Genomic DNA, 24599 nt, shown 5'->3' on the forward strand with positions numbered 1-24599 from the left:
ATGCATTGATTACTGTGAAAATGACACTGGCAGAGAAGGGGTTAACCACTAGGGGGGCAAGGAAAGGAAGGGGGTTAAGTGTGTCCTAGGGAGTGATTCTAACTGTGTGGGGGATGGGCTACGTGTGACACATCACTGATTGCTGCTCCTGATTACAGGGAACAGACGATCAGTGTCCTGTCACTAGGCAGAACATGGAGATTCCTTGTTTACATCAGCTATGGCTCAGCACCGTTTGTTAGTGTGAAACGCGTCAGCTCTTCTGTCCGTTCTGCTGTGACATGTATTTTTGATTCCATTTTTTTAATAAAAGGCAAAACGTTTTTTTGGAGTGCGGCTGCCCGGAACTTCTTCCTGTTTTATCCCCCCCCCCCCCCCCGTTTTGCAGCTCCCGTGACACGATCGCGGTGACCCTGCTTCTTGTCCAGGAGGAGAAGCAGAAAAATAATAGCGAATATTAATTCATTTTTGTCACACAACCGAGTGGGCTCGGGGGGCACAGTGCTCTGCGCCCCAGGCCCTCCCTTTTGGAAAGCCAATCAGAACCTCAGGATCTAATCATGTGCTAAAAAATAAAATAAAACCCCCATTGAAATCCATGCGTCCGGTGCCCCGCATATAGACTAGGGGCCTGGCGCATGGATTGGGGGGGGCGGCACACCTGCGGTCCTAATGGAGCGGCCCCCACTGGTAGATATGATGAAATCTTTATCTGTTCCCCACCCCCCATCGTTGGGGTTTTCACTTTCAGTAACCTGCTAAAAGAAGGAAAATCGAAATTTTCATATCTTGAAAACTCCCCGCCATCATTAACTAGGAAGCCCCGCCGCGCTCTCGGATTAATAATTCATCCATCAGCGGAGAGATTGCGGCGGGCGATGCTAAGCTGCGTTGCATACGGCGCCGGCTGCCAATGACTTACTGATGCTCGGCAGGACGCCGTCCCGGATCAAAGCCCTTCCAGCACCTACTTGGGTTGCGCTAAATGAAGCTTCTGCTTAATGTTCCGCCCGGAACTGGCGGGAGTCTTGTACTTCTTTTAAGCCAGGCTGAAAGAAATCGCATCAGCGGCGCTGGGGGCCGGCGGTCTGGAGCCGCAAGAAAACGCTCATCAAACATTGAAAGACTTTACATCTCTGACATGTCTAATTCCTTCCAAATCCGAGGAAATCATCATTCGCGGAAATGACGGCTCTGACACCAGCGAGAAGATGATCCGCGCCTCAAACACCAATTACATCACCTCTTACTCTTCTGTTTATAAAAGGAAACTCTTCTCTTCTTCCACAAAATTACGACTTTTTACTTTTTTTGTCTTACCATGTGACATATATATTGCCAAAAGTATTGGGACGCCTCCTTTACACACACATGAGCTTTAATGGCATCCCAGTCTTAGTCCTTGGACTGAACTTGTCCTTCAGATGCCGCCCGCAGCGGCAGCCCACACACACTGCTGCCCCCCAGGACAAACCAACCCGACGCCATTAGTACAGACCCCCTCATAAACCACCCCCCATTAGAACAGACCACCCCATAAACCACCCTCCATTAGAACAGACCCCCTCATAAACCACCCCCCATTAGAACAGACCACCCCATAAACCACCCTCCATTAGTACAGACCCCCCACAGGACAAACCACCACCCCCCCTCCATTAGTAGAGACCCCCCCCACAAGCCATCCCCCATTAGTACAGACCCCCCCCCCCCCCCACAAAGCACGCTCACCCCCCTCCATTAGTACAGAGGCCACCATAAACCACCCCCCAGGATAAACCACCCCCCCCCAGAACATGACGATCGTGAGGAGAGGAGTGGAGAGCGCGGCTTCAAACAAGGAGAGGAGGAGGGAGCGGAGCACTCTGGCGCTTGAGCGCCTCAACCCCTGTGGCACCTGGGTGAACTGCACCCCGCGCAGCGCACTCCCTGCTGGATCGCGATCGGGCGGCCTCGCGCAGCTAATTTCCCGCCCTATCCCCTGGCCGGTGCTGGCACCTAAGGCAAGTGCCAATGTTGCCTTGCGCTAGGTGTGTCTATGGGAAGGCGGTCCACAAGGTTTAGGGGTGTGTCTGTGGGAAGGCGGTTCACAAGGTTTAGGGGTGTGTCTATGGGAAGGCTGTCCACAAGGTTTAGGGGTGTGTCTATGGGAAGGCGGTTCACAAGGTTTAGGGGTGTGTCTATGGGAAGGCTGTCCACACACAAGGTTTAAGAGTTTATTTCTTTGGAAAGGCTGTCCACAAGGTTTAGGGGTGTGTCTATGAGAAGGCGGTTCACAAGGTTTAGGGGTGTGTCTATGAGAAGGCGGTTCACAAGGTTTAGGGGTGTGTCTATGGGAAGGCTGTCCACAAGGTTTAGGGGTGTGTCTATGGGAAGGCGGTCCACAAGGTTTAGGGGTGTGTCTGTGGGAAGGCGGTCCACAAGGTTTAGGGGTGTGTCTGTGGGAAGGGGTCCACAAGGTTTAGGGGTGTGTTTATGGGAATGCGGTCCACAAGGTTTAGTGGTGTGTCTGTGGGAAGGCGGTTCACAAGGTTTAGGGGTGTGTCTATGGGAAGGCTGTCCACAAGGTTTAGGGGTGTGTCTATGGCAAGGGGTCCACAAGGTTTAGGGGTGTGTCTATGGGAAGGCTGTCCACAAGATTTAGGGGTGTGTCTATGGCAAGGGGTCCACAAGGTTTAGGGGTGTGTCTATGGCAAGGGGTCCACAAGGTTTAGGGGTGTGTCTATGGGAAGGCTGTCCACAAGGTTTAGGGGTGTGTCTATGGCAAGGGGTCCACAAGGTTTAGGGGTGTGTCTATGGGAAGGCTGTCCACAAGGTTTAGGGGTGTGTTTATGGGAGGGCCGTCCACAAGGTTTAGGGGTGCGTCTATGGGAAGGCGGTCCACAAGGTTTAGGGGTGTGTTTATGGGAGGGCGGTCCACAAGGTGAAAATGAGGAGATTGGGGCTGTGATTGGGTTTTGGGGGGGGGGGGACAACTCTTAAATTGGGCATGATTGATGGTCCTCACAGACAGGGACTCTGGATGGGACTATCCCAGGGGGTGGGCAGGTGAAGTATGGACAGTGGGCGGGGTTAGCGGTGTCCCGGAATCTTGACCGCACTGTCGGAATCAGTAGGTTGAGTTCTGTAAGATGACAGATTTTATTTCTATTGTTCTCCATCCAGAGAAAAGCGGAGAAGGAATCCAACCCAAGGCACAGCGTCCATCTCAGCAAACCTTGGATGTTTCGTCTTCAAAGACGTCTTCTATCTCGGCGTCCCCTCTGGAGAATTCCTCCAATGGAAGGGAAGCAGATTCTCTCTTTACTACACACCGTCTATTAAAACACAGAGCCCCCCGGAGAGAGGACGCTGCTTTCCTTCCCGTAGTGTAGAAAGTTTGTAGCGCCAATGCCGGAGACAAAGGAAAGTCAAATTTACACCATAAACACACAACGCGGGCGGCGCGGCGGTGGCTGAGATGTTACAGAAATATTAATGATACATTTCCAGGTAAATGGAATCAGAAGCTGAATTTTGTCTCCTAGTTGTGCAAACATTCACCTTATATTGCAGGGGGGTCATTTATGGTTGGTCAACTTTTCAGGGGGCAGCTGGGAGGCCCTGGTGATGTGGCCTTCTCAGGGGGCAGCTGGGAAACCCCAGAGACCCCTGTGACTTCTGTGTCTCTAGCGACCCCTGTGTCTCCAGCGACCCCTGTGACTCCTGTGTCTCCAGAGACCCCTGTGACTCTTGTGTCTCCAGCGACCCCTGTGACTCCTGTGTCTCCAACGACCCCTGTGACTCCTGTGTCTCCAGCGACCCCTGTGACTTCTGTGTCTCCAGAGACCCCTGTGACTCCTGTGTCTCCAGCGACCCCTGTGACTTCTGTGTCTCCAGAGACCCCTGTGACTCCTGTGTCTCCAGCGACCCCTGTGACTTCTGTGTCTCCAACGACCCCTGTGTCTCCAGAGACCCCTGTGACTCCTGTGTCTCCAACGACCCCTGTGACTCCTGTGTCTCCAGAGACCCCTATGACTCCTGTGTCTCCAGAGACCCCTGTGACTCCTGTGTGTCCAGCGACCCCTGTGACTCCTGTGTCTCCAGCGACCCCTGTGACTCCTGTGTCTCCAACGACCCCTGTGACTTCTGTGTCTCCAGAGACCCCTGTGAGTTCTGTGTCTCCAGCGACCCCTCTGACTTCTGAAGGGGCACATGTGCTAGAACCAATCCCCCTGCAGTGCAGCCGGAGGGAAGGAGAGGAGGAGAAGCTAGCATTGCTGTGGTTGAAAGGGGCACACAGGGGGGGCCCGGGCAGCAGATGAAAGGGGTGCATGTGCTAGAACCCCCCCTTTTAGAACGAATGGGGCCCGGGGCTCAGTACAGGAGGGCCGGCTGTGTTGTCTTATCAGGGGCCCGGGCTCAGCATCACCAGTGGCTGTTACCATGCAAAAACAGCCTGCCTAGGAACGCCCGCTCTTCCCCCATGCCAGCCCACTGCTTGTATCAGGACTGAGGGCTCTTGGGAGGAGTACTGAAGCCTAGACGCTGTGATGCCTTTAGGGAGCTATGTACCGCCCCCTGCCGGCTCCTCCCACCAGCCATGATCTGCCTTGCATTGCATAGTGAAGCACAGAGACCCAGTGACAATGGCCCAGATTCAAGAAGCAATTGCGCCTGTGTAACCATAGTTACACAGCGCAATTGCTTACTTGCCCCGGCGTAACGAATGCTCCTGATTCAGGAACCTCGTTATGCCGACTGCAGCCTAAGATATGCGCGGCATAAGGCTCTTATTCTTGCGATGGCCGCTATTATTATTATTATTATACAGGATTTATATAGCGCCAACAGTTTGCGCAGCGCTAGGTGGCGTTCCCGTTGTGCTCAGCGTATAGTATGCAAATTGCATACTAACGCCGATTCACAACGTTACGCAAGCCCTGCGTACGCAGTTTACGTCGTTTCCGTACGGCGGTTTTCGCGCAAGGCTGCCCCTGCTATTAGCAGGGGCAGCCAATGTTACGTATACCCATCGTTCCCGCGTCGCGAAATTTCAAATTTACGGAGTTTGCGTAAGTGATTCGCGAATGGCGCTGGACGCCATTCGCGTTCACTCTGAAGCAAATGACGTCCTTGCGACGTCATTTGCCGCAATGCACGTCGGGAAAGTTTCCCGACGGAGCGCGCGCTCTACGATCGTCGCGGGAACGCGCCTAATTTAAATGATTCCCGCCCCCCGGCGGGATCATTTAAATTGCGCGCGCTTACGCCGGGCAATTTTGCCGGCGCGCCCTCGCAATTTACGGAGCTACTGCTTCCGTGAATCGAGGGCAGCGCAGTAAATTTGCGGGGGGGCGCAGGGCAAAAACTTTGCCCTGCGCCTCCGCAAAAAAAGCGCAATTGTACCTGAATCTAGCCGTTCATGTGGAGTTCATTTCTGTCACACCCTCGCCTTCTACGGAGGGACTGCGGCCGTCTTTCCAGCTTCCTTCCATTACCCCCCCTCCCCTCCCCCGCACACTGTGTCATGTGATCCCAGGTCAGGCTGCTGCTGACGTGGCAGTATATGAACGTCTGTATCCAGCTGGCTCGTTGGTCTAGGGGTATGATTCTCGCTTAGGGTGCGAGAGGTCCCGGGTTCAAATCCCGGACGAGCCCCACATTTTTCACCTCCATCCTTATAAAAGAAAGGATTAGAGACTCCGAATATATCCCAGGAATAGGAGGAGATTTATCAACATAAGAAGTGCCAACAACATCCCGAGAAGTTTCCCAAAGTGGTCAGAATCCAAGTGCCGAGGTCCCAGTGTGCCACGTTCCCCCTATAGCCTGCCACCAGATGCAGTGCCACCTTCCCCCTATAGCCTGCCACCAGATGCAGTGCCACCTTCCCCCTATAGCCTGGCACCAGATGCAGTGCCACCTTCCCCCTATAGCCTGCCACCAGATGCAGTGCCACCTTCCCCCTATAGCCTGCCACCAGATGCAGTGCCACCTTCCCCCTATAGCCTGGCACCAGATGCAGTGCCACCTTCCCCCCATAGCCTGCCACCAGATGCAGTGCCACCTTCCCCCCATAGCCTGCCACCAGATGCAGTGCCACCTTCCCCCCATAGCCTGCCACCAGATGCAGTGCCACCTTCCCCCCATAGCCTGCCACCAGATGCAGTGCCACCTTCCCCCCATAGCCTGCCACCAGATGCAGTGCCACCTTCCCCCCATAGCCTGCCACCAGAAGCAGTGCCACCTTCCCCCTATAGCCTGGCAGTGCCACCTTCCCCCTATAGCCTGCCACCAGATGCAGTGCCACCTTCCCCCCTTACCCTGCCACCAGATGCAGTGCCACTTTCCCCCCATAGCCTGGCAGTGCCGCCTTCCCCCCATAGCCTGCCACCAGTCCGACACACTGGAGCCCCCCGAGAAGGTGAACGCCCCTCCCGCTGCTGATGTGGCTCCACCCAGTGGCAGTGCAGCCCGGGGACCCCTATATTAGAGCATGCTGGAGTGGGCCCAGAGAAGATACAGGAGATGGGTGGCAGTGGCTTCGCTGGGGTTGGTGTCACCCAACCGGTGCGGTAAAACATGGTGTCCCTCCTGCCAAGTATAGTCCCCTGTCTCAGTACAGACCCCCTTCATTAAGTATAGACCCCCCCACTAAGTATAGACCCCCTCCCTCAGTACAGACCCCCCACTAAGTACAGTCCCCCCCAATAAGTACAGACCCCCCACTAAGTACAGACCCCCCAACTAAGTACAGATCCCCCAACTAAGTACAGTCCCTCCTAAGTACAGACCCCCCTTCCTCAGTAGAGATCCCCATTCCTCAGTACAGACCCCCCAATAAGTATAGACCCCTCACTAAGTACAGACCCCCCACTAAGTACAGATACCCCAACTAAGTACAGTCCCTCCTAAGTACAGATGCCCCTCCCTCAGTACAGACCCCCCCACTAAGTACAGACCCCCCCATTAAGTACAGACCCCCCAATAAGTACAGTCCCCCCAATAAGTACAGACCCCTACTAAGTACAGTCCCTCCTAAGTACAGACCCCCCTTCCTCAGTAGAGACCCCCTCCCTCAGTACAGACCCCACCTAATAAGTACAGACCCCCCACTAAGTACAGACCCCCCACTAAGTACAGACCCCCCCACTAAGTACAGATCCCCCCACTAAGTACAGTCCCTTCTAAGTACAGACACCCCTCCCTCAGTACAGACCCCCAATAAGTATAGACCCCCCACTAAGTACAGACCCCCCACTAAGTATAGACCCCCCACTAAGTACAGACCCCCCACTAAGTACAGACCCCCCCACTAAGTACAGACCACCCCACTAAGTACAGACCACCCCACTAAGTACAGACCACCCCACTAAGTACAGACCCCCCCACTAAGTACAGACCCCCCCACTAAGTACAGACCCCCCTATAAGTACAGACCCCCCACTAAGTACAGTCCCTCCTAAGTACAGACCCCCCTCCCTCCCCACTTGTGCTAGTAGGGAGGTGGTGGGGTCAGATATGTGCTGGGGGGAGAGATTTTTTTACTTTTTACCATTTACTGTCCCTGTCCCCCTCATCTGCCCACCTACCTACAATACAATCACACTAAGCTTAGCACAGACCTCAGCGTGGGAAATGCACAGCAGTGTCCCCTCCTTTGGCTCCTGGCACCGTGTACATGTATTTATGTAAACAGCCGAGGAGGGGTGGCGGCTTCGGTCAGCTCTGCTGATAAGGGTAGCGGAGGGCAGAGATCGGAGTGCAGTGCAGGCATTGGTATCTTTGGTGCTGCCGATGCTGACAGGTCACCCGGCATGGTGGAGAGCAGTGGCGCGGAGGAGGAGAACGTCTACTTCACCTCCGCTTTGCGTGCTGGGCAGGAGTCGCGGCTGTGACACTATGGCGGGCTTTACACGCTCTGTCAATTTCATTCCGGGACACTGTACTGTCCCAGAATAAAGGTGCCCGGGACCTGGGACAGACCTGCCAATTGTGGGAATGTCCCGGGCAATCCGTAAAACTTGGGCACCCCAGGTGCCAGTGATCACAATAATAACCCCCAGCATTGGCGGCTGGTGCTCAAAATTTTCGGGGGGGCGCAAACAAACGAAAAATCAAACAAAAAAATAATAATAATTGCAGCCTCACTGTGCCCATCAAACGCAGCCACTGTGCCATCAATTGTCACCACTATGCCATGCCATCAAATGCAGCCACTGTGCCATGCCATCAAACGCAGCCACTGTGCCATCAATTGTCACCACTGTGCGATCAAACGCAGCCACTGTGCCATCAATTGTCACCACTGTGCCATGCCATCAAACGTAGCCACTGTGCCATCAGTTGTCACCACTATGCCATGCCATCAAATGCAGCCACTGTGCCATGCCATCAAACGCAGCCACTGTGCCATCAATTGTCACCACTGTGCCATGCCATCAAACGCACCAAACTCTGCCATCAATTATCACCACTGTGCCATGCCATCAAACGCAGCCACTGTGCCCATCAATTGTTGCCACTGTGCCATGACATCAAACACAGCCACTATGCCATCCCATTAAACACAGCCACTGTGCCCATCAATTGTTGCCACTGTGCCCTTTAATTGTCGCCACTGTGCCCTTTAATTTTCGCCACTGTGCCCTTTAATTGTCGCCACTGTGCCCTTTAATTGTTGCTACTGTGCCCTGTAAAATGCTGAAAGGCGCTTACCTTTCTGTGGTTGGCCATGCTCCTTCCACGGTCCCTCAAAGTCTTATCCCGCCCTCGATGACGCTTCAGCCAATCAGGTTACCGGTGAACCTGATTGGCTGAGACGCCTGTCTATCTTATCCAAGGAACGCACCCCCCGTACATCCCCTGGATAATTATTTGGAAGCCGATCCTAAGGGCTGTACTTGGAAAGCCTATCAGAGCCGATGGCCCTAATAGACACTTCCACAGCCAACCAGCTGCTGTTATTCAGATGGCCGGCGCTCACCTTGAGGCGATTAAGTTCGCATTTGTTTGCGCTATACAAGTTACTCACTCACTCACTCACCAGGGGGCGGCCACCTGAATAGTCGGCGGCAGCAGCAATACATAGATTTATGCAATGCATGAATCTATGTATTGTATCAGTGGTGGTGCGGGAGCGAGAGGGGGCGGCGCTCCAGCACCCTCTATGGACGCACCGCCACTGGGCGCCAGTGATCACAATAGTAACCCCCAGCATTGGTGTCATTGGCCACAGTAATAACCCCCAGCACTGGTGCCAGTGGAAGACCACTCAGTGTTTACCGAATCCCCCCTCCCATGGCGCTCTCTGCCTGGTGACGTTGGGCTGGGACTTCCACTGTCAGGTGCAGGAACACAGAGAGAGCGTCCCACCACCTGGAATCCCACGGCCTGCAATGTGCCCAACACAGGACAGGATGGACAGATCTTGCCACGAACTCACAGGCCACGCATTGGACCCCAGGCATCTACAGTAAGACCCTTCCCCCGCTCACAGCTCAGGCTGGGCTGATTCTGTAAAGTGATCCCAGGTCAGGCTGCTGCTGATGTGGCAGTATATGAACATCTGTATCCAGCTGGCTCGTTGGTCTAGGGGTATGATTCTCGCTTAGGGTGCGAGAGGTCCCGGGTTCAAATCCCGGACGAGCCCCACATTTTTCACTTTCATCCTTATAAATCAAAGTATTAGTGACTAAGTCTACGGGCCTTCCTTTATCCAGATACACCACGTCTACGGACCTTCCTTTATCCAGATACACCACGTCTACGGACCTTCCTTTATCCAGATACACCACGTCTACGGACCTTCCTTTATCCAGATACATCACGTCTACGGACCTTCCTTTATCCAGATACACCACGTCTACGGGCCTTCCTTTATCTAGATACACCATGTCTACGGACCTTCCTTTATCCAGATACACCACATCTACAGGCCTTCCTTTATCTAGATACACCACGTCTACGGACCTTCCTTTATCCAGATACACCACGTCTACGGGCCTTCCTTTATCCAGATACACCACGTCTACGGGCCTTCCTTTATCCAGATACACCACGACTACGGGCCTTCCTTTATCCAGATACACCACGTCTACGGGCCTTCCTTTATCCAGATACACCACGTCTACGGGCCTACCTTTATCCAGATACACCACGTCTACGGGCCTTCCTTTATCTAGATACACCACGTCTACGGACCTTCCTTTATCTAGATACACCACGTCTACGGGCCTTCCTTTATCCAGATACACCACGTGTACGGGCCTTCCTTTATCTAGATACACCACGTCTACGGGCCTTCCTTTATCCAGATACACCACGTGTACGGGCCTTCCTTTATCTAGATACACCACGTCTACGGGCCTTCCTTTATCCAGATACACCACGTGTACGGGCCTTCCTTTATCTAGATACACCACGTCTACGGACCTTCCTTTATCCAGATACACCAAGTCTACAGGCCTTCCTTTATCCAGATACACCTCGTCTACAGGCCTTTCTTTGTCCAGATGCATCACGTCTACGGGCCTTCCTTTATCCAGATACACCTCGTCTACAGGCCTTTCTTTGTCCAGATGCATCACGTCTACGGGCCTTCCTTTGTCTAGATACACCACGTCTACGGGCCTTCCTTTATCCAGATACACCACGTCTACGGGTCTTCCTTTATCCAGATACACCACGTCTACGGGCCTTCCTTTATCCAAATACACCTCGTCTACTGGCCTTCCTTTATACAGATACACCACGTCTACGGGCCTTCCTTTATCTAGATACACCACATCTACGGACCTTCCTTTATCCAGATACACCACGTCTACGGGCCTTCCTTTATCCAGATACACCACGTCTACGGGCCTTCCTTTATCCAGATACACGTCTACGGACCTTCCTTTATCTAGATACACCACATCTACAGGCCTTCCTTTATCCAGATACACCACGTCTACAGGTCTTCCTTTATCTAGATACACCACGTCTACGGGCCTTCCTTTATCTAGATACACCACGTCTACGGACCTTCCTTTATCTAGATACACCACGTCTACGGGCCTTCCTTTATCCAGATACACCACATCTATGGGCCTTCCTTTATCTATATACACCACGTCTACGGGCCTTCCTTTATCTAGATACACCACGTCTACGGGCCTTCCTTTATCCAGATACACCACATCTATGGGCCTTCCTTTATCTAGATACACCACGTCTACGGGCCTTCTTTTATTCAGATACACCATGTCTACGGGCCTTCCTTTATCCAGATACACGTCTACGGGCCTTACTTTATCTAGATGGCAGCTCACTTCCTCATAGAAGGTTAATAGATTGGTTTGGGAAGAACGATTCTTCATGAATCCATGCTGATTACTGCTAATGATACCGTTCTCATTACTAAAATCTTGTATATAGTCCATTATCATCCCCTGCAAGAGCTTACATACTATTGATGTTAGGCTGACTGCTCTGTAATTCCCAGGGATGTATTTTGGTGTTTTTTTAAATAATAGTGCTACATTTTCTTTTTTTCCCAATCAGCTGGTTCATTCTTCATAAAAATCCATGATCTAAAGAATCAGACATCAGCTATGGAAACATTGTCATTTCTGGAATATCCTCTCCTTCAGTCTACAGCAATGGTGGTCAGCCTGAAAATGATAGGGGGCCTCACGAAGGGCCCTCCGACATCTCCAGAGGGCCACACAATAGAAGCTCCATTTCCTGTGTAAGAACCTTGTGTGAGTTATGAATGAGCTGCAACACACCTCAGCACCCGACATCCCACTGACTGTGTAATGTGATCCCAGGTCAGGCTGCTGCTGATGTGGCAGTATATGAACATCTGTATCCAGCTGGCTCGTTGGTCTAGGGGTATGATTCTCGCTTAGGGTGCGAGAGGTCCCGGGTTCAAATCCCGGACGAGCCCCACATTTTTCACTTTCATCCTTATAAAACAAAGTATTAGTGGCCCTTGTGCTTCAAAAGGTTCGTGGCAAGATCTGTCCATCCTGTCCTGTGTTGGGCACATTGCAGGCCGTGGGATCCCAGGTGGTGGGACGCTCTCTCTGTGTTCCTGCACCTGACAGTGGAAGTCCCAGCCCAACGTCACCAGGCAGAGAGCGCCATGGGAGGGGGGATTCGGTAAACACTGAGTGGTCTTCCACTGGCACCAGTGCTGGGGGTTATTACTGTGGCCAATGACACCAATGCTGGGGGTTACTATTGTGATCACTGGCGCCCAGTGGCGGTGCGTCCATAGAGGGTGCTGGAGCGCCGCCCCCTCTCGCTCCCGCACCACCACTGATACAATACATAGATTCATGCATTGCATAAATCTATGTATTGCTGCTGCCGCCGACTATTCAGGTGGCCGCCCCCTGGTGAGTGAGTGAGTGAGTAACCTTCCTTTGTCTAGATACACCACGTCTACGGGCCTTCCTTTATCCAGATACACCACGTCTACTGGCCTGCCTTTATCCAGATACACCACGTCTACGGGCCTTCCTTTATCTAGATGGCAGCTCACCTCCTCATAGAAGGTTAATAGATTGGTTTGGGAAGAATGATTCTTCATGAATCCATGCTGATTACTGCTAATGATACCGTTCTCATTACTAAAATCTTGTATATAGTCCCTTATCATCCCCTCCAAGTGCTTACATACTATTGATGTTAGGCTGACTGGTCTGTAATTCCCAGGGATGTATTTTGGTGCTTTTTTAAATAATAGTGCTACATTTTCTTTATTTCCCAATCAGCTGGTTCATTCTTCATAAAAATCCATGATCTAAAGAATCAGACATCAGCTATGGAAACATTGTCATTGCTGGAATATCCTCTCCTTCAGTCTACAGCAATGGTGGTCAGCCTGAAAATTATAGGGGGCCTCAAGAAGGGCCCCCCGACATCTCCAGAGGGCCACACAATAGAAGCTCCATTTCATGTGTAAGAACCTTGTGTGAGTTATGAATGAGCTGCAAGACACCTCAGCACCCGACATCCCACTGACTGTGTCATGTGATCCCAGGTCAGGCTGCTGCTGATGTGGCAGTATATGAACATCTGTATCCAGCTGGCTCGTTGGTCTAGGGGTATGATTCTCGCTTAGGGTGCGAGAGGTCCCGGGTTCAAATCCCGGACGAGCCCCACATTTTTCACCTCCATCCTTATAAAAGAAAGTATTAGTGACTCTGAATAAAATGCTGTTTATATAACAGAGATAATAGGAATCTTTATGAATATAATAATAGTGACAAAACAAATAAAAACTGATTTCCGTACTAAATTGAGTATACATTTATTTGAAGTGGAGGCAGTTCCCGGGTCTGTACACCCTCTGTGCCCATTATGAGGGATTCCCACCATCCCTGTTCTGAGTTCCTGGATCTGTACACCCCGCTGTGCCCATTATGAGGGGTTCCCACCATCCCTGTGCTGAGTTCCCGGGTCTGTACACCCGCCGTGCCCATTATGAGGGGTTCCCTCCATCCCTGTGCTGAGTTCCCGGGTCTGTACCCCCGCTGTGCCCCATTATGAGCAACTCCTCTGCAGTTGGAAGGCGGTGGCAGGACAATTTTAAGGCAGGGCAAAAGGGGCAGCCACCCTGAGCCCCATCATTGCTGTGGTAGCTGCCTCATACATGCCATCTATCCCGGTTTAAATTCCCTTGTCCCTTGAAATTTTAGTCCCGTGCTGTGTCCTGATATCTCAGTGTAAAGTTCTGTTGCTGCTGCCCAGCTCTGCCCTATTGCTGTGTACAGATGACTCACCCGCAGACTCTGGGCCAGATCCACGTAGCGCATCGTATATTTCAGCAGGCGTAGCGTATCCTAGTAACGCTACGCCGCCGTAACTTTGAGAGGCAAGTGCTGTATTCACAAAGCACTTGCCTCTAAAGTTACGGCAGCGTAGCGTAAATCTGCCGATGTAAGGGTGGGGAATTCAAATGTTAAAGATGTGGGCGTGTTTTATGTTAATTTTACTTGACCCGACGTAAATGACGTTTTTTATTGAACGGCGCATGCGCCGTCCGTGGGGGTATCCCAGTGCGCATGCCCAAATTAACCCGCAACAAGCCAATGCTTTCGACGTGAACGTCATTCTACGCAAAGCCCTATTCGCGAACGACTTACGCAAACGACGTAAAATTTTCAAAATTCGACGCCATACTTAACATTGGGGTGGATTCAAGAAGCAATTGCGCCTGTGTAACCATAGGTTACACAGCGCAATTGCTTACTTGCTCCGGCGTAACGAGTGCTCCTGATTCAGGAACCTTGTTACGCCGACTGCAGCCTAAGATATGCGCGGCATAAGGCTCTTATGCCCGCATATCTTAGGCTACATTCTAGCTATGGCCGCTAGGTGGCGTTCCCGTTGTGCTCAGCGTATAGTATGCAAATTGCATACTAACACCGATTCACATCACGTTGCGCGAGCCCTGCGTACGCAATTTACGTCGTTTACGTACGGCGGTTTTCGCGCTATTAGCAGGGGCAGCCCATGTTACGTATACCCGTCGTTCCCGCGTCGCGAAATTTGAATTTTACGTCGTTTGCGTAAGGTCCAGCGCCATTCACGTTCACTTTGAAGCAAATGACGTCCTTGCGACGTCATTTGCCTCAATGCACGTCGGGAAACTTTCCCGACGGAGCATGCGCTCTACGCTCGGCGCGGGAACGCGCCTAATTTAAATGATTCCCACCCCCTACGGGATCATTTAAATTGCGTGCTCTTGCGCCGGGCATTTTGCCGGCGCGCCCGCGCAATTTACGTGAATCGAGGGCAGCACAAAAAAATTGCGGGGGCGCAGGGCAAAATCGTTGCCCTGCGCCTCCGTAATAAATGCGCGAATCTCTTTGAATCCGGCCCATTGAGTACGCCTCATATAGCAGGGGTAACGTTACGCCGGAAAAAGCCTTACGGAAACGACGTAAAAAAAAAAATGCGCCGGCCGGACGTACGTTTGTGGATTGGCGTATCTAGCTAATTTGCATACTCGACGCGGAAATCGACAGAAGCGCCACCTAGCGGCCAGCGTAAATATGCACCTTAGATCCGACGGCGTACTAAGACGTACGTCAGTCGGATTTAGCCCAGCTTCAGGCGTATCTTGTTTTGTGGATACAAAACAAAGATACGCCGGAGCAACCTAGCAGTTACGCGGCGTATCAATAGAAACGCCGACGTAACTGCTTCGTGGATCTGGCCTTCTGTGTTTACATGTAAATAACCTGCAGTGATATGTAAATAGAGGCGGCGTTCATATGTATATCACGCCCCCCTGAGGTCATATCCACCATCACTTCTGCTGAATGCCGCCCCCCGGGGGAGGTAAAGGGTAATGCTGGAAAGTCCTGCCTACAACTGTGCTTCAGCCTGTTCTGCAAAGGTAAGAAAATTGGAGGCGGAGCCTTCTTCAATATAACACACAGCGCCCGGCACCCTGAATTGTGGTTCATGTGAATACGCACATCTCAGCCCATACATGAGGGGGGTCAGTAACAATTCATGGCACTTCTGTGTATCTGCTAAAGGGCCGCGCATTTCTGTGGTGTCAGGAAAGCGATTTTGTATGTATTCCCGACACACACAAGTGCGATCGCTGGCTAAATGTCTCTGTTACATTGGTGGTCAGTGTAAATCCCCCCCATTACATTGGTGGTCAGTGTAAATCTTCTCATTACATTGGGGGTTACTGTGAATGCTCCTGTTACATTGGTGGTCAGTGTACATCCCCATTACATTAGTGGTCAGTGTACATCCCCATTACATTGGTGGCCAGTGTAAATCCCCATTACATTGGTGGTCAGTGTAGAAACTCCTCTTTATATTGGTAATCGTTAAAAAAATCCAAACTTGCATTTGTGGTAGGGTTGTCCCGATACCACTTTTTTAGGACTGAGTACAAGTACCGATACTTTTTTCAAGTACTCGCCGATACCGAATACCGACACTTTAAATGTGTCCCCAAATGCAGCCATGTCCCCCACAGATGCAGCCATGTCCCCCCACATATCCATCCATGTCCCCCACAGATGCAGCCATGTCCCCCACAAATGCAGCCATGTCCCCCACAGATGCAGCCATGTCCCCCCCCATATGCAGCCATGTCCCCCACAAATGCAGCCATGTCCCCCCACATATGCAGCCATGTCCCCCCACATATGCAGCCATGTCCCCCCATATGCAGCCATGTCCCCCCACATATATGCAGCCATGTCCCCCCACATATGCAGCCATGTCCCCCACATATGCAGCCATGTCCCCCACAGATACAGCCATGTCCCCCACAGATACAGCCATGTCCCCCCACATATGCAGCCATGTCCCCACACATATGCAGCCATGTCCCCACACATATGCAGCCATGTCTCCCCACATATGCAGCCATGTCCCCCACATATGCAGCCATGTCCCCCACAGATACAGCCATGTCCCCCACAGATACAGCCATGTCCTCCACATATACAGCCATGTGCCCCATATATGCAGCCATGTCCCCCACATATGCAGCCATGTCCCCCATATATGCAGCCATGTCCCCCACATATGCAGCCATGTCCCCCACATATGCAGCCATGTCCCCCACAGATACAGCCATGTCCCCCACAGATACAGCCATGTCCTCCACATATACAGCCATGTGCCCCATATATGCAGCCATGTCCCCCACATATGCAGCCATGTCCCCCATATATGCAGCCATGTCCCCCACATATGCAGCCATGTCTCCCCACATATGCAGTCATGTCCCCCCACATATGCAGCCATGTCCCCCCACATATGCAGCCATGTCCCCCCACATATGCAGCCATGTCCCCCACATATGCAGCCATGTCCCCCCACATATGCAGCCATGTCCCCCACAGATGCAGCCATGTCCCCCACAAATGCAACAATGTCCCCCACAGATGCAGCCATGTCCCCCACAGATACAGCCATGTCCCCCACAGATACAGCCATGTCCCCCACATATACAGCCATGTCCCCCATATATGCAGCCATGTCCCCCCACATATGCAGCCATGTCCCCCACATAAGCAGCCATGTCCCCCCACATATGCAGCCATGTCCCCCCACATATGCAGCCATGTCCCCCCACATATGCAGACATGTCCCCCACATATGCAGCCATGTCCCCCCACATATGCAGCCATGTCCCCCCACAGATGCAGCCATGTCCCCCACAAATGCAACAATGTCCCCCACATATGCAGCCATGTCCCCCACAGATACAGCCATGTCCCCCACAGATACAGCCATGTCCCCCACATATACAGCCATGTCCCCCATATATGCAGCTATGTCCCCCCACATATGCAGCCATGTCCCCCACAGATGCAGCCATGTCCCCCACATATGCAGCCATGTCCCCCATATATGCAGCCATGTCCCCCATATATGCAGCCATGTCCCCCATATATCCAGCCATGTCCCCCCATATCCAGCCATGTCCCCCACATATGCAGCCATGTCTCCCCATACCTAGATGCCGCCGCCTAGTTAATCAGCGTGCGGGGAACATTACAGCTTTCATTTGAATAGCTGTCTAATCCCCGCCGCGCCACATATACACACTCCCCCTTGATCGGGATTGGACGGGTGATCTGCACTTCGATAGACAGATCACCCGTCCAATCCCGAGCAAGGGGGAGTGTCTATACACGGCGCGGCGGGGAACAGACAGCTATTCAAATGAAAGCTGTAATGTTCCCCGCACGCTGATTAACTAGGCGGCGGGGGCGTTGCGCTATGCGGCAACGGCGGCGGTGGGGGGGGGGGATTAGTATCGGATCTGGCATCGGGGGCATTTGCGGGAGTACAAGTACTCCCGCAAATGCTCAGTATCGGTCCCGATACCGATACTGGTATTGGTATCGGGACAACCCTAATTTGTGGTCAGTTTCAAATCCTCCCTTACATTGGTGGTCCATGTAGAAGCCCCCTTTAAATTGGTGGTAAGTGTAAATCCCCCCCCCCCTTACATTGGTGGTCAGTGTAGAAATCCCCCTTTATAGGCTGTTAATGTAAAATCCCCCATTACATTGGTTGTCATTGTAAATTCTTCATAACATTGGTGATCAGTGTACATTTCCCTTTACATTCGTGGTAAGTGCAGAATTGCCCTTACATTGATGGTCAGTGAAAATCCCTCCCTCACATTGATGGTCAGTGAAAATCCCTCCCTCACATTGATGGTCAGTGAAAATGTGCGCACTGGAAGAATCCCAGTGCGCATGCTCGAAATTCCGCTGCAAATCGTCAATGCTTTAGACGTGAACGTAACTTACGTACAGCCCTATTCGCGAACGACTTGCGCAAACGACGTAAAAATTTCAAAATTCTACGCGGGAACGACCTCCATACTTAACATTGCGTACGCCTCATAATAGCAGGAGCAACCTTACGCCGAAAAAGCGTAACGTAAACGACGTAAAAAAAAAGCGCCGGGCGTACGTACATTTGTGAATCGGCGTATCTACCTAATTAGCATATTCCTTGCGTAAATCGACGGAAGCGCCACCTAGCGGCTAGCGTAAATATGCAGCCTAAGATACGACGGTGTAAGACACTTACGCCAGTCAGGTCTTAGGCCCCGTACACACGACCGAGTTTCTCGGCAGAATTCAGCCAGAAACTCAATCGGAGCCGTATTCTGCCGAGAAACCCGGTGGTGTGTACACTTTTGGCCGAGGAAACCGACGAGGATCTCGTCGGGCCAAATAGAGAACATGTTCTCTATTTCCTCGTTAGTCAATGAGGAAACTTGGCTCGCCGAGATCCTCGGCGGCTTCACAAGGAACTCGACGAGCAAAACGATGTGTTTTGCCCGTCGAGTTCCTCGGACGTGTGTACGGGGCCTTAGGGAAATCTATGCATAACTGATTCTATGAATCAGGCGCATAGATACGACGCCGCAACTCAGAGATACAACGGCGTATCTGGAGATACGCCGTCATATCTCCTACCTGAATCCGGCCCAGTGTATACAAGAAATATACAATAAGAAATAAATGGGAACTCTTCCATATTTATTCATCTACACACTGATACACAAACTCTACACACTGTACTCACCTACACACTGATACACAAACTCTACACACTGTACTCACCTACACACTGATACACAAACTCTACACACTGATACACAAACTCTACACACTGATAGACAAACTCTACACACTGACACACAAACACTACACACTGTACTCACCTACACACTGATACACAAACTCTACACACTGATACACAAACTCTACACACTGTACTCATCTACACACTGACACACAAACTCTACACACTGTACTCACCTACACACTGACACACAAACTCTACACACTGTACTCACCTACACACTGACACACAAACTCTACACACTGTACTCACCTACACACTGACACACAAACTCTACACACTGGCCCAGATTCAGTAAGAATTGCACATAAATTACGGAGGCACAGGGCAACGACTTTGCCCTGCGCCCCCGCAAATTTGCACTGCTGCCCTCGATTCACGGAGCAGTAGCTCCGTAAAGTGCGAGGGCGCGCCGGCAAAATTGCCCGGCGTAAGCGCGCGATTTAAATGATCGGGCAGGGGGCAGGAATCATTTAAATTAGGCGCGTTCCAGCGCCGATCGTAAAGCGCATGCGCCTTCGGGAAACTTTCCCGACGTGCATTGCGGCAAATGACGTCGCAAGGACGTCATTTGCTTCAAAGTGAACGTGAATGGCGTCCAGCGCCATTCACGAATCACTTACGCAAACGACGTGAAATTCAAATTTCACGACGCGGGAACGGCGGGTATACTTTAGCATTGGCTGCCCCTACTATTAGAAGGGGCAGCCTTACGCTAAAGACGCCGTACGGAAACTCCGTAACTTGCGTACGCAGGGCTCACGCAACGTTGTGAATCGGTGTTAGTATGCAATTTGCATACTATACGCTGACCACAATGGGAGCGCCCCCTAGCGGCCATCGCAAGAATGCAGCCTAAAATCTGCGATCATAAGAGCCTTATGCCGCGCAGATTTTAGGCTGCAGTCGGCGTTACGATGGGTCTGAATCAAGAGCATTCGTAACGCCGGCGCAAGCAAGCAATTGCGCTGCGTAACTATGGTTACGCAGGCGCAATTGCTCTCTGAATCCGGGCCACTGTACTCACCTACACACTGATACACAAACTCTACACACTGTACTCACCTACACACTGATGACACCATGACCTATGACATCATAATGACATCATTCTCCCACCTGGAAGTCATCAAGGTACATAAACATACAATGGGGACACAGACAGAAATAACAACCTAACAGAGGTTCTTCATCTAAAGAAAAATGATTTTTCCGCCCTTTATTTCCCCCCCCCCCCCCCCAGTCCAGGTCATTGTCTCCTCTTTAGACGGATCGCTCGGTAAATGCCCTCGGAATGGTTTGCGTTGCACGTCCCCCCAGTGCGGCGCGCGGCCCGCGGAGATGAATTGCACTTAGTCTTCCAGATATCCTCCAACAGATTAGATTCCTGGCCGTCACATGAACGATTCCCCATTGATTCATTGCAGATCATGAATGCGGCATTCATCACGGCGAGGGGCCGAGCTCGGCGACAGCGCCGGTATCTGGGAGACACTGACCGGAGAATACAGATCAGGGAATGGCCAATGCCGGCTCTGCGGAGTGAGGAACGCTGTAGATCCATCGAAGGTTATTGATGACCTTCCCGCCACCGGGATAAAAAATGTCACCGTCCCCCTCATAATGTTTTGTTTCCTCCAACCAGTTGAAGATGGATGGCGGGGGACTGGAAGAGAGGTAAGTAAATCGCGGGCCGGTGATGCATGCCCTGCCAAGACGGCGCTCCGAAAAATGTAGAAATGTGGGGCGAAATGTCCGCAATGGTTCTCAGAGCGATGAAAGAGAAATCCCAAAGTTCTCCTAATTGTCCCGTACGTCTCTCGTTTACCCTCCCCCAGTCCGAACCCACCTGAGCTGTCCCGCCAGGAAGTAGGAAGTAGGAAGTAGGAAGTAGACCTGAGCTGTCTCACGCCAGGAAGTGGGCCTGAGCTGTCCTACCAGGAAGTGGGCCTGAGCTGTCCCGCCAGGAAGTGGGCCTGAGCTGTCTCGCCAGGAAGTGGACCCGAGCTGTCCTGCCAGGAAGTGGGCCTGAGCTGCCCCGCTAGGAAGTAGACCTGAGCTGTCCTGCCAGGAAGTGGGCCTGAGCTGTCCCGCTAGGAAGTGGACCCGAGCTGTCCTGCCAGGAAGTGGACCCGAGCTGTCCTGCCAGGAAGTGGACCCGAGCTGTCCTGCCAGGAAGTGGGCCTGAGCTGCCCCGCTAGGAAGTAGACCTGAGCTGTCCTGCCAGGAAGTGGGCCTGAGCTGTCCCGCTAGGAAGTAGACCTGAGCTGTCCCACAAGGAAGTGGGCCTGAGCTGTTCCGCCAGGAAGTGGACCCGAGCTGTCCCGCCAGGAAGTGGACCCGAGCTGTCCTGCCAGGAAGTGGACCCGAGCTGTCCTGCCAGGAAGTGGGCCTGAGCTGCCCTGCTAGGAAGTAGACCTGAGCTGTCCTGCCAGGAAGTGGGCCTGAGCTGTCCCGCTAGGAAGTAGACCTCAGCTGTCCCACAAGGAAGTGGGCCTGAGCTGTTCCGCCAGGAAGTGGACCCGAGCTGTCCCGCCAGGAAGTGAACCCAAGCTGTCCTGCCAGGAAGTGTACCCGAGCTGTCCTGCCAGGAAGTGGACCTGAGCTGTCCCGCTAGGAAGTGGGCCTGAGCTGTCCTGCCAGGAAGTGGGCCTGAGCTGTCCCGCTAGGAAGTAGACCTGAGATGTCCCGCTAGGAAGTAGACCTGAGCTGTCCCACAAGGAAGTGGGCCTGAGCTGTTCCGCCAGGAAGTGGGCCTGAGCTGTCCCGCCAGGAAGTGGGCCTGAGCTGTCCCGCCAGGAAGTAGACCTGAGCTGTTCCACCAGGAAGTGGACCTGAGCTGTCCCACCAGGAAGTGGACCTGAGCTGTCCCGCCAGGAAGTGGACCTGAGCTGTCCCACCAGGAAGTGGACCTGAGCTGTCCCGCCAGGAAGTGGGCCTGAGCTGTTCCGCCAGGAAGTAGGCCTGAGCTGTCCCGCCAGGAAGTGAACCTGAGCTGTCCCGCCAGGAAGTGGGCCTGAGCTGTCCTACCAGGAAGTGGGCCTGAGCTGTCCTGCCAGGAAGTGGGCCTGAGCTGTCCCGCTAGGAAGTAGACCTGAGATGTCCCGCTAGGAAGTAGACCTGAGCTGTCCCACAAGGAAGTGGGCCTGAGCTGTTCCGCCAGGAAGTGGGCCTGAGCTGTCCCGCCAGGAAGTGGGCCTGAGCTGTCCCGCCAGGAAGTGGACCCGAGCTGTTCCACCAAGAAGTGGACCCCAGCTGTCCCGCTAGGAAGTGGACCCGAGCTGTGCCGCCAGGAAGTGGACCCGAGCTGTCCTGCCAGGAAGTGGGCCTGAGCTGCCCCGCTAGGAAGTAGACCTGAGCTGTCCCACCAGGAAGTGGGCCTGAGCTGTTCCCGCCAGGAAGTGGACCTGAGCTGTCCGGCAGGGAGTGGGCCTGAGCTGCCCCGCTAGGAAGTAGACCTGAGCTGTCCCACCAGGAAGTGGACCCGAGCTGTCCTGCCAGGAAGTGGACCTGAGCTGTCCCACCAGGAAGTGGGCCTGAGCTGTCCCGCTAGGAAGTAGACCTGAGCTGTCCCACCAGGAAGTGAACCCGAGCTGTCCTGCCAGGAAGTGGACCTGAGCTGTCCCGCCAGGAAGTAGGCATGAGCTGTCCTGCCAGGAAGTGGACCTGAGCTGTCCCGCCAGGAAGTAGGCATGAGCTGTCCTGCCAGGAAGTGGACCTGAGCTGTCCCACCAGAAGTGGTCAAAGCCGACAACCAGTCATAGGTGATGGAGGCGTTCCCTGCCCTGTCATGTATGAATGGGGCACGTATATGTAAGGCTGTGGGGTGGAGAACGTCTCCAACGCCGATGATTGGCTCTTGGTTTTACCCGCTTCCTGGTGGGACAGCTAAGGCTTCTGTCTGAATCTGCCTGAGCTCGTTACTGCCCCCACCAGTAAAAAGAAGTCACCATCTTCTCCTGGTCTTCTTCTGAGTCTCAGGCCTTCTAGACTGGCCGGGTGAAGATGATGTAACTCCTGAGCATGCGCACAATCTCTTCTGCCATAAGAATACAAATTACACTCATAAAACCTTTGTGAGGAACAGCGTTGTACAAAACACAAGACCCAAAAGTCAGTGGAACTCTTCAACTTCAAAGAGATGATAATACCAGCTGGCAGAGGTGGGCACAGCCTATTGCACTGGGGAGTGCACCTCGTGTGCATGTGTATATATACTGACGGTGTCAGAGGGGCAGAGATTGGTGTCAGTCGTTTTTATCTGTACTTATTTTATTTTTTATACTTGTTTACAATTTTATAGGAGCCCCATTAGCGGGCTTTGGTGAAATATCAGGGGGGTTTAAACTGGGGAATCTGTTCCACACAAGGTGATTAGGGTGTGCCCACACCTGGGACACCCTGTGCGCATGCCTATGCCAGCTGATGTGTTTTTCGGGGGACAAGTTCAGGTTCTGCTCTGAGGAAGCAAGCGTGTCCTCCGAAACACGAAGTTGGTATTTTCATCTATTTCAGCTTAAAGAGCTCCACTGATAGGCTGGCTTTTGGCTCCTGGGTTTTGTACAACGCAGTTAGTCGCAATGATTTTGTGAGGATAATTTGTATCTTTTATCTTTCAATAAAGTGCTGTGGATCAGGAGCTAGGTGTTTGAGCTGTTTTCTTTTCTTTTTGTTTACTTTTCGTTCCATCTGTTACTTTGTATTACTTCATGAAGTTCCTCTATAAAATGCAACATTTTTCAGCAGAAACTGCAAATTATAAGCTGAGATTCCCCCTTAAAATTCAATCCCAAATTATTATTATTATGCAGGATTTATATTATTATTATTATTATTATTATTATTATTATTATTATTATTTTACAGGATTTATTATTATTATACATCATTTAACCATCATTTATATTATTATTATTATTATTATTATTATTATTATTATTTTTATATTATAATTATACAAGAATATTTTTATATTTATTTTCATATTAATATAATTATAATTATTATTATAACACAGCATTTATAGCATTATTATTTTTATTATATTAATTACTATTATTATTATTATTATTATTATTATTATTATACAGGAATTATATATATATATATATATATATATATATATATATATATATATATATATATATATATATATATATATATATATAAAATGATACAGGATTTATAATATTATTAGTTTTATTATTATTATTATTATTATTATTACAAAGGTTTATTGTATTATTATACAGGATTTTTAAAATTATTAATTATAAACACTTTCGCTACCTCCAAATATCCCACTTCATCTGCACAGTGGTGGGCGCTTGTTCCTCATTCGACAGCATGTCCTTCTATGAAAATATATGTAACTCAGATCCACATGCTCCCGGCATTATTTCACGAATCTATAGTCATCTCACGACCCCACCCTCTGAACTCCCTCTGTATGCTGCACAGTGGTCCAAGGA

General features: G+C 51.5%; 4 non-coding genes across 4 annotated transcripts; all 4 read left to right on the plus strand.

Moving 5' to 3' along the window:
• The first annotated feature begins 5568 nt into the window (after positions 1–5568).
• Positions 5569–5640, plus strand: TRNAP-AGG. Its single transcript has one exon. It is a non-coding gene; the product is annotated as a tRNA-Pro (tRNA).
• Positions 5641–9562: 3922 nt separating this feature from the next.
• Positions 9563–9634, plus strand: TRNAP-AGG. Its single transcript has one exon. It is a non-coding gene; the product is annotated as a tRNA-Pro (tRNA).
• A 2208-nt stretch (positions 9635–11842) lies between these two features.
• TRNAP-AGG lies at positions 11843–11914 on the plus strand. The gene has a single exon. It is a non-coding gene; the product is annotated as a tRNA-Pro (tRNA).
• A 1148-nt stretch (positions 11915–13062) lies between these two features.
• On the plus strand, positions 13063–13134 carry TRNAP-AGG. Its single transcript has one exon. It is a non-coding gene; the product is annotated as a tRNA-Pro (tRNA).
• Positions 13135–24599: the final 11465 nt, after the last annotated feature.

This window comes from Rana temporaria, chromosome 5 (genome assembly GCF_905171775.1).
Source record: "Rana temporaria chromosome 5, aRanTem1.1, whole genome shotgun sequence".
In the NCBI taxonomy this organism is placed as follows: Eukaryota; Metazoa; Chordata; class Amphibia; order Anura; family Ranidae; genus Rana; species Rana temporaria.